Genomic DNA, 11,096 nt, shown 5'->3' on the forward strand with positions numbered 1-11,096 from the left:
GAAAATGTGAGGGAAAAAAAAATTGAGAGAAAAAGTGAAAGGAAATAAAAAGTAAAAAATAAATAAAATATATATTAAAAAATAATAAATTATTTTTATATGTTGTTTTAAACTCATTTAACTTAATTTTCTCAATCATATTAATATTAAATAATTACAAAATACATAAATTTATATCTAATTTTAATGATATATGATTTCTTTTGTATTTTTCATAATGAAACTAAATATTAGAAAATCATTTTTCTTAATATTTTTTTTCTTTATTTAGAAAACCACTTTTTTTTTTTTTTATATTTAAGGTAATGGAACCCAACATTACCTTAAATTTTTTGGGAGCTAAGCATAGACTTAAAGTACATTCAAAAAAGAAAGAAGTCTGGAATAAGATTGCATGGGTGAGCAAGAAAAGTGGGTCCATTTTCCAGCTATATATACACAGCCATGACTTAATATTGTATCAGCTCAAGGCCTAACCCTAACCCTAACATCCCTCTGCTTCTTCCTTCATACCTTATCAATGTCAGGGACGTCAGGCTCACAAGAGGAGAAAAAGACTGTTAGCATTCGGATGGACAAAATCGGTTGCCTCGAAATCAATATTACCGGTATTGAATGAATTTCTTCTCTCCAATTTTCTGTTTTGTCATCTTATTTCGGAGGCCTACTTGATGAAAATTTACTTTAAACTTTTTTCTTTTTATTAGAAACAAATGGTTTATGTGATAACTATTTTCAAAAATAGAGGAAAACACATAGGGTAATAATTGTTTTTTATTTTTTATTTTTAAAAATAGAAAATACAATGTTTTCAGATATTTGTTTTTAGTTGTTTTACTTGTGTTTTCAAAGTTGTTTAAAAAAAATTAATTATACAAATATATATAATAATTAAAAACTAAAGTATCGAATATAAAATTTATTTTTAAAGCATATTTAATTTAAAAATATTAAAATCTGGTTAAGAATATTTCAGATTTATAGACAAACTTTTATTTTACAAAATATTAAATAATATTATGAAAAATTGTTTTTATTTTCAAAAACCGTTACCAAACAGTAGAATGTTGTTAATATTTTGATTTGTTGTTCTCATTCTTAGTTACTGGAAAAGAAATTGAGCTGAAGAAAGATGGAGTCACCCAGTCAGAAATCAAATATGAGAAGAATCTACAAATAATCATCCGAGACCCCATGCCAGGCCCCAAGCGAAATTCCAAGAAAACTATAAATTAAATGCAAGAAGCGTATCATTTATGGAAATATTATTGAAGACATGAAGATATTTGACTTTTATTGTATATAAAATAATGGTTATTGTCTTCTATGGTATATAAGATTATTTTATTTTTCTTTTATTGTTTTTATATATAATACGATTGTATCTTTTAAAGAATATACAACGAAAAATATATTCTTGATGTCATGATATCGGTGAGACCCAATAAGCCTTCTTTGTTTTTATTTCATCTTTTTACATTTGTTCTTTTAATGTATATTTTTATGCTCGACAAAACAAATATTGAAAAGAATGATATTGTTTTAAAAAAAATACAGGTTAAATTTTTTAACCTAATTAAACCAGTGAATGAGATTTAAACCTTTTTAACTCAATTGATTGGAAAACCCTTATACAACATGCAGAGATAAAAACTCACAGAGTTGTAAGAAAGTAGTATAGAAAATTATTTAATAAATGTTACCCTTAGATTTACTTTCTAAAATATATATTATAATTTATGTTTGCAACGCAACATCTTATATGTTCTATTAGATCTTGTCTCGACTCCTAAGGGAATGTAGGTCTCGTTTTCAATCAAATTTAGGTTAAGTATTAAGAATAATGACTTAAAAGTTTAGACGCATCCCCTAAAAAGAACTCCTCCCATAGGCATATATAAAAGAAAATCTAGTAAATTTAGAGTGCATTTAGAAATGATTATAAAAAACGTTTCTAGCATTTTTAATAAAAATTTACAAAGTATTAAAAATATTAAAAACGCTTTTTAAAATCATTGTCAAACAAATTATTAGAATTAATATAAAATTCATATTTTAAAATAAAAATGATTTAGAAATATTTTTCTTTTAAAATTTAAATTATTTTTCAAATCTCTTTTCCAAATTCTCAACTTAAAATTATTTTTCAAATTAATTTTATTATTTGGAAAGTTTTTTTTTTTTTTTTTTTAAATCAAGTTGCTTTTTAAAATAAATATGAAGTATTTTTTCCAACTTTTCTTTAAGAGTTTGTGGGCTTTTTAATTTTTAATTTTAATATTTATCTAAAAATTTGACAATTTCAAAAACTTTTTATGCAATATATAGCATTAATTATATGATTTGGACCATTTGGTTGCCTAGAAAATGTTGGAAAGTAAAAGAAGGAAAAACAGAAGCATAAACACAGCCATAAAAAAGATTCATTTTCCCTCACGAATCAGAGCAATCCAACTTCCTCTCTACGCTCCTTCACCTTCACGACAGAAACACAATCAGATTCCTGACTGAAGACGACGAACTCAACTGACCAAGAACCAGAAAGAAAACCTCAAAACCCTGGAATTGAGAAATAAGACAATGCAAGCTCTGCAGACTAGAAAACCAAATCAAATCAAAACAAAACAACACCAAATTTCGTTTCTCCACTCATTTCCTTTCCTTGAAATCCAAGTCCTCAGCAAAAACCACCAATCAAGAACCACAAACTCCAGAACTGAGAAATGAAACAACAGAGAGAACGAGAAAACTAAAGCCAATCAAAACTCCCCTTATTTCTTCCTTTTTCAACTCCTGTCACTCAGGGAAAACCCTAGACTTGAGAAACGAGAGCCTAACCCTAACCGGTCAAGAATCGAGCACCTGAAAACCCTAGAATTGAGAAACGTAAGAAGAAGGATACGAAACGGCAAGAGAGAAGGCCAGATGAGGTTGTGGTTAGTGAACCAGCCGTCGAGAACTGGAACGAGAGCCTTCCGGCGAAGGTACCTATCCTCCGAACTCATCGAATCAAGTTATTATTTACTTATCAAAGGGGTAATATAGTTTATTCCTTTTTTCAAAGTTTGAAACATCGTGATCAAAAGCAAGGAATGGTACTTTTCCTGAGTTAGAATCCTAGGTCTGAACATTCAAGAAAGCTAAAAGTTTGGAATAAGATTCGCACGGCTGTGCAAGAAAAGTTGGTCCATTTTCCAGCTATATATACAAAGCCATGAATTACCAGCTCAAGGCCTAACCCTAACCCTAACCCTAACACCCTTCTGCTGCTTCCTTCATACCTTATCAATGTCAGGGCAACAACAACGGACAAAGAATGTTGGTGTTTGGGTGGAGGAAAGCGATTTTCTCGAAATCAATATTACCGGTATTGTTGAATAAATTTCTTTCTCCCCAATTTTCTGTTTTGTCATATTTTCTTCTTATTAGAACAATATTATAAATTGGTTAAGGTTTCTTGACTGACTTTTGATCTACAAAACATCAAACAACATTATAAAAAATTGTTTTTGTTCTTGAAAACCGTTACCAAATAGTGCCAAATGTATTCAATGGGAAAGTAGAATGTTGTTAATCTTTTGATTTGTTGTTCTTATTCTAAGCTATTGGGAAAGACATTCTATTGAAGATAGACGAAGCTACTGAGCTGACGATCAAATGTAAGAAAGGTCTACAAATAATGATCCCAGACCCCAACAAAACTCAAGCAAACCCCACTAAAACTCAAGCAGCGAAGGTATGTACCAGCTAAAGGTCAAATATAAGAAGCGTCTCCAAATGATGTTGGAGGTATGAAAGTATTATTGAAGATATAGAGAGATTTGACTTTCCATGCTATGGATGAAGATAATCTTAGAAGAATCCTTATAGTTTTTATTTTATTTATTGTATATGGGATTATTTCCTTTTCCTTTTATTGTTTTTATGTATAATACCATTGTATCTTTACATGAAAAACCCTAGTTGTGTAGAGATGAAAAACCACTACAGTCAAGAACCTCAAATCAATAATCCACTATATGAAAAAAAAAAAAAAAGTAGTGTACAAAATTATTTAATAGATGCTACTCTTAAACTTACTTTATGTAACTTATGATATAATTTATGTTTGCAATGCAACGCCTTATGTGCTCCAACAGATCTTATCTTAACTATTGAGGGAATATAGTTTCCTTCCCAACTCAATTTGAGTTAAGCACAGAGAATACTGACTTAAAAATTTTGGCACATCCCCTAAAGAGAACTCTCCCGATAGGCATATATAAAGGAAAACTTAATGTACTTAGAATTAATATAGAAATCATATTTGACTACAAAATAATTTAGAAACTTACAAATTTTAGAGAGATTTCATATTTTAAATTAAAAAGGATTTTTTTTTTAATTTAAATTATTTTTCAAATCTCTTTTCCAAATTTTCTACTTAAAATTATTTTCCAAATTAATTTTATTATTTGGAAATATATATATATATATATAGTTGTTTTTTTAAAAAAAATTGAAGTTTTTAACTTTTCTTAACTGTTTGTGAACTTTTTAATTTTTAATATTATTTAAAAATTTGACAATTTCAAAAGTTTTTTATGCAATATATAATATTTTAAACATTTAAATAGTAAGATAGAAGAGTTTGTAAAGTAAAAAATAAAAATAAAAGAATGGTTGTGGACCTCGCATTTTTACTCATGCGCTTCCATTCGATGGCAAACTTGTTTTTTATTTGAAAATGACTTGTTTTTTAGAAAATGACTTGCAGTCATCACATATTTTTGTTTTATTTTTAAAGGATAAACAAAATAAGAAAGAAAACCCTAAGTGTGATTCTTTATTTGAGAAATGTGGTATGTGAAAAATCGAATCGGGACTCGGGGGTCAGGTTACTTATCGAGAAGGTATGGTAGGGACCGTAGCACCCCTCTAAGTCCTTAAAGACGGGTCTCTACTAATAAAATGGATCAATCATGGAAATTGGTAAGGAAATCAATGGATACCCAGAACGATCATACACATATGGAAATCAAAACATGCATAAAGAATGGTCATAGTGAGAGCGGGTGTGTCCCTTGGCAACAAATGACAATACGCTATTAGGAAATAAGGTTAGTGTGCAAATATGAACACAATGTATGTCACACATGCCACTAAACAAAGTAAGAAGTTATTAGATATCACACTCCACTTCACCCAATCTTATTTTTGTTTTAAAACTTCTCTGATGTTGGGCCCCCACCAAAGTCCAATTTATTTTTGCATGAATCAATTCCATAAATTCCATCACTTGAAATTATGAAATTTGATTCTTGCTTATTTTAAAATATTTTAAAAATCAAAGGAAAAATGTGAAAATTACTTTCTAGAAAGAAAATGGCAGCAAATTTGATTCAAAATGGGATTTTTGCGACCTAAAAACTCTAAGGATGAAAATTTTGGAGACTTGAAATTATTTAAAAACCGGAATTTGGAAAATTATTTACAAAATGGGGTTTGTGAAAATTATTTTCAAAAATCGAAGATGATGAAATGAGAAATGACACGTGGCCCAAAGGTTTCATGCCAAAGGTGCACCCTGCAGTGTCTGCCATAAAGGTTTGATTAGATGCTTGAATAGTCACCAAATTAGGCAATGATGTTGTGGGCCCTACTTGTTTTTGGGATCCTAGTCGAGCAATGATCTTGACCTTGATACCAGGGACGCCCTATTTGAGGAGAACATGTCTTTCAATCGAGTCATTATAATTCTCAACAGATTGACCAGAGGAGATCAAGTATCCCTCCTTAAACTTTATTGACTTGGTATGCTGAACACAAAGCTTCTCTCTCACAATAACCCCATATCCTATAGTAAACCATAACAAAACTCAGAACACTATAGTAAACCATCCGAACAGAAAGTCCTTTAAAAAGCTTGAATCGCAGTGACTCTGCTTCTTATGAACCATTGAAGCCAACTTACAAAGGTCTAAGTTTAGCTGGCTAGGAAACCTCAGGTAGCAAATCATCCAAATCATAGCCGCAGAGACCAAGTGGTCCAAGTCATTAAAGCTAGGAGTGCTGAGCTTGAGAATCCTGAAACAAATATCATGAAGAGCTTCATTGTCCAGAACCATGCATTCGTCAACATTTTCCACCAATTGGTGTATCGAGAGGATTGCATTTTATGTCTCCACAACTGTCTTAGAGCCTTTTGGAGATGAGAAGACGGAGAAAATGGGCATCATTCCATCTGGGAATACTTTTCTCATCTTTAATATCATGAGGGCCCCATGCCAGAACCAATGCCTCCCTCAAGTGAGTAGTGCACCTATAAGCCTTGCATGCAATCACAATTCATAACCTTCTTGCGAACAATATCAAGAATCGCATCAATCAACTCTGCCCCCTCAGTATAATGACTATCGGCCCAATTGTTGCCGACACTGGATTAACCAAAGACGAGATGGTTAGGGCAGAAGATCCTTCCATACGGCCTCGATTTGATACAGTCCATAGTCCCAAGCTTAAGATCCATGAGAACAGCCCAAAGAATGTACCTTCCACCAGAAGCCTCACTATAGTAGACAGTGCTCTTCTCCAATCGAAGATCGGATGAACCATCTCCATTGTACCTATTGTGGCTTCTTTAGCGTCTTCCATGCAATTTTCAGGTATCTTGAAATTCCTCAGAAGTTCTAAGTTATGCCCTTCTGTAAATAGGACGATGAACCAGAAAGCCACAAACTGCAAGACTTATTTAGGAATGAGGGCCCGATGCTTTGATCCAATCCCTCAACAGCATAAGTACCAGGTTTTAATGGACCAGACCCCGTCTCGCGCTTACCATTTGGTGCACTTATTAGCTAAAAACTAGACATGCAGAGTGAAAATTCCAACTCGTGTCATCTGAAACAGGTGATGAAGGCTTCTATGAAGACATTTGGTTATAACTCTGGTGCACACAGTCCTGATCACGCCATCAACATTAAAGATACGCGTGGGTCTATCGTTCCAAAAATCTGCCAAGAAAGAGACATGAATTTTGCTCAACAACTTCAGTTCTAAGAGCAACTATCCTTCGTGATTATCAAACCAAAAAGAGTAATCATGTTCCTAAGAAGCAAATGACAGAAGATTCTGGATGGTAAGGTGGAAAATGAAAACAATTCATTGCCTAGAATCAACCACCTTGTAGATAACACATGTCAAACATGATGATTTTTAGTTCTCAGTTAAAGACTACCGTCTTCAAGCCTTTATTGCCATTGATGGAAGTTCTCATGCATTTGTATGCTTGGGAAATGAGGTGTCCAAAAAGGCCATGCATGCGTCAAAACGGTCCTGCATGCGGGTCATATGCACAAAGGAGAGAGTGAGAAAGAGGTTTATGGGAAACTAATGGTGGAATGAGTGGAAGAGGTAGTAAGAAAAAATGGGTTTGGGTGGATAAGGAAGAATGATATACGGGTTTGAAAATGGGTATGAAGATTGATTAGGATGGGAAGGTGGTGATATGGAAGGAATTAGTTGAAGGTTTTGCAAAGGTTTAGTGGGGCCATGCATGCATAGGCCACGTAAACGTGGGTAAGGTGTAAAGAGAACAGGTAAGAAAGGAGTGGTAAAGTAGTGAGAGAAGGGGTTTTGTGGTGAGTGACATTGAAGAATATTGGTATGAGGAGCGGTTGGTGATGAGTTTGTGGGTATGTGAGGGTATGATGTTGAGTTTTGATGATGGGTATAGCGGATTAGGAATATGAATGGTGGACGGAGTTGCAGAGAAGGGGGTTTAATGGGAGAGTGAGTAATGAAGCAAACTTTCATGCTGCATTTCCATACTCTGAATTCCGGTTAATATCGTCATGGCCACCTCGCATGTGCATACACATGTGGCGGCATTTTTTGTCAACAACCTCATGAGCATGGTACCGCCTCCACACTTGACAAGTGTATGGTCAATCAGGCGCAGCAGGGCGGGGGTTATGGGTTGCTTTAAGGTCCCAAGAACCATATCTCGTGACACTATTCCATCTGGGTCTGAATGCATTGAGTAAACTGGGCCGTCAACGGACACGACATGTGACATGAAGTTTAGTGATAGTGGTAGCTTGATTGTGAGGGCATGCTTCCTGGATGGGCCCATGACTTCTTCATTGGGTCATAAACCTCATACCTACCATCACGGCCCACTCATAGGATCTTATACCCTGCAGTGACTGCATTCCCATCTAGTGTCATTTGCAAACCTCGACAACTCTGGAATCATCAATTATGCACCATAATGAATCACGTTCATTGCAGAATTCTTCTCAACCTATCTCTTACAACTAGTCAAGATCATTTCAAGAGGCATAATATCCCGTCTCAAATAACTCTCATCCTTGTAATTATCACAAACTCATGGAGCATCCATAACATTGTGCTTTGTAACCATGCTATCTTTCCCTTAATCAGAAAACCCTCATTTCTAACATTTGGGCATTGGGAATATGTACCCAGCTCTTCCTCTACATTTTTGCATGCATGTCCTTGCATTTAGATGAGCCCACTTCATTTCGGTGTCCAAGACTGCCTTTGATATTTCCCAATATCTATACCCATTGATGGTGTCACCAGCTAGATTTTTCCTCAGCGCATCACATATGGTGTCAATTAAGTCCTCAGACGCTTCTCTCTCTCTCGCTCTCGAGTTCTGGTAAATTCAGCCCAACTTCGTTGCAATGAAGACTTCTTAAAGTTTGAAATCAAGATGGTTTTCCATGGTGTCAACTTCTCCTTTTGGTTGATGGTTTCAGTGATAGTATTGAAGGCGAGTCTCCCTTGCAGCTTGGAAACTTAGGAGATGTCCTTGCCCTTGGGGTATCGTTGCTTCTCCAGCAACAAAAACACATCAGAGTCTTGGAACTAGTCCCCATAACAGGCTTCTACCATGATGGACAACTTGAGAATCCAGACTGAGAAAATAAAGGTTATGCTTAATTAAGAAAAACACCCAAGAGGAAAGAGGGGGGAGGTGAATTGGGTTTTTTAAATACTTTTTCAACACAACAAGTTCAAGCACAATATAATAAAAAAATAAAAAGATAGAGTTAGAGAATTCAAACTCGAATTTTATAGTGGTTCGACACTTCCTTGCCTACATCCACTCTTCTCAATTTCCTAACCGAGTGAGGGTTCCACTAACTTGAAGCTTCAACCAAGCTTCCAATCTTTTTACACTTGGATTTCGGCTCCAATGGGCTTTTACATAATCTTTTCAAGATTCAAACCTCTTAAAGGCTTTAACATTCAATTTTTACAAGAATGAATCCCTCAACCTAGCTCAAAGATAGCTCAAATACAAAACAAAGTTAAGATGACTCACAAGGGTGCACTAAAAGATATGCAAGTGATGATTTAATGCACTAAGAAAGAAATGAGAGCTTTTAGGCCAAAAACGAGTAGGTAGACAATTGATTGCAAGTGTTATCTTATTAATAAATGAAGTGGAACTCTCAATTTATAAGTTTCTAAGCTCGGGAGCCAATAAAAACAAAAGGCAGCCTTGATTGGTCGAGTTGGGGGTCGACCGATCCACTAGTTGTTGGAACCTTTAATGTTTTAGCAGGTTACCGTTACCTCGACCGAGAAGGAGTGAACCTCAACTGGGAAGAGGAAGCTATTGGATAAGAGAGAGTATTTTTGGCACTCCTTGATCGGACCTCAATCGAACAAGGGCAACCGGTTCCCCAACCGGTTGAGCCTGTTGGCCAAAACCTCAACTGGTTCAGCCTTTTGGCCCTAAAAACCTATATTTTTCAATTCCTTTCTTTTCTAACACTTAGGTAAGGTCTTTAGGTGAATTAATATGTCAATTTTAAAATGTTTTGCGTAAGGTACATTTGATAACTCTCGGGTTTTAATGAAATCGAAATTTAAAGGATAAACAGAGTTTTGCACCCATGCATTCATCTTACATTCGTTTCCTATTATCAAAATTCTTTCAAAAGTCTCAATCTTGTATCCATTTGGTCATTTGATGAATTTCTGAATTTATACATGAGATTCTTTACCATTCAAACCAATTAGTCACTTAACCATGGTTTGTTATCATTAAAACTCGATTAGGAGAACCCTTGGGCTAACACAGACCTATCAAGCCAATACTCTCATCTCCATACACAAGGTGCAACCTTCCCCCTGGCCAAATACCAAGAACAAAGGAGCGTAACAAAATAGAACGCAGAGTAGGAACAAAAGGGACCCATAAAAGCTGCGTTCCATGTTTCAATCAAAGAGCTTAGATGCAGGGGTGGGCCAAAATGGATTTCAAATAGGTTTCAAAGAGAAATCAAATCGTGATGGCCAATAACTCATAAAAAAAACTCAAAGCAAAGCCCATAAAATAGGTTAGAAATCAAACACAACATGAGTGTGAGCAAACTCCGATATTAGAATAAAATCTCATAATACTCAGAAAACACAATAAAAATGGCATGAACACGAAAAGATCAGCAGCTTATAGGAATAATACCTGAGTCGCCTTCTTTCAAGATGATTTCTCTGCGTGTTTCCTCCTATCTCTGACCAGCTTTCCCTTCCAAGAAAAATCTAGCCGATCTCTTTTTGCCTAAACAATCTTGCTCCTCTATAACCTCTCAAGCAACCAAAATATTTCCCCTCAGGCAACAGAATACTCTCATTCCCAAGCTTTCTCGTTTTCTTTCTAGCTCTTCTCTCTCTCACTTTTCCTCAAGTTACCACCACAAAATATCTCTCTGCAACCCCTCACAAAAATATCTCACCTCCCCAAAACCTTTCCCCCTAGCTACCCCCAAAACCTACGCTCCTTTGGATGTCTTTCTCCCCATGCTACTCTCAAAATATCTTCCCCCTATAACAAACAACCTACTCTCTATAACTGAAAATACGCTCCCCTATGAATATTCCCTCCACCTATTTCTTTCCCATTGCTTCTTTCAAGCCACTACTTGATTCTCCGACAGCCTCTCCAAAGACGACATGTGGTTTCCCAGTGACACTTGACAAAATAATCTGCATGAAAATGAGCCCCAAATGGGGGTCTACATTGGTACACTTAGCAACATAAGTGGATTTGTAAAGCACAAAATATATAAAATAAATAA

At 34.9% G+C, this 11,096-nt stretch overlaps 2 long non-coding RNA genes and 1 pseudogene across 2 annotated transcripts; 2 read left to right on the forward strand and 1 right to left on the reverse strand.

The window, feature by feature from the left end:
• The first annotated feature begins 356 nt into the window (after positions 1-356).
• Positions 357-1,426, forward strand: LOC104880215 (uncharacterized). Its single transcript, XR_786546.3, has 2 exons — positions 357-608; positions 1,103-1,426. It is a non-coding gene; the product is annotated as an uncharacterized LOC104880215 (long non-coding RNA).
• Positions 1,427-2,309: 883 nt separating this feature from the next.
• LOC109123106 (uncharacterized) lies at positions 2,310-4,138 on the forward strand. Its single transcript, XR_002030772.2, has 2 exons — positions 2,310-3,367; positions 3,603-4,138. It is a non-coding gene; the product is annotated as an uncharacterized LOC109123106 (long non-coding RNA).
• A 1,720-nt stretch (positions 4,139-5,858) lies between these two features.
• LOC100251463 (tubulin beta-6 chain-like) lies at positions 5,859-8,113 on the reverse strand (annotated as a pseudogene).
• Positions 8,114-11,096: the final 2,983 nt, after the last annotated feature.

This window comes from Vitis vinifera, chromosome 9 (assembly GCF_030704535.1).
Source record: "Vitis vinifera cultivar Pinot Noir 40024 chromosome 9, ASM3070453v1".
Lineage (NCBI taxonomy): Eukaryota > Viridiplantae > Streptophyta > Magnoliopsida > Vitales > Vitaceae > Vitis > Vitis vinifera.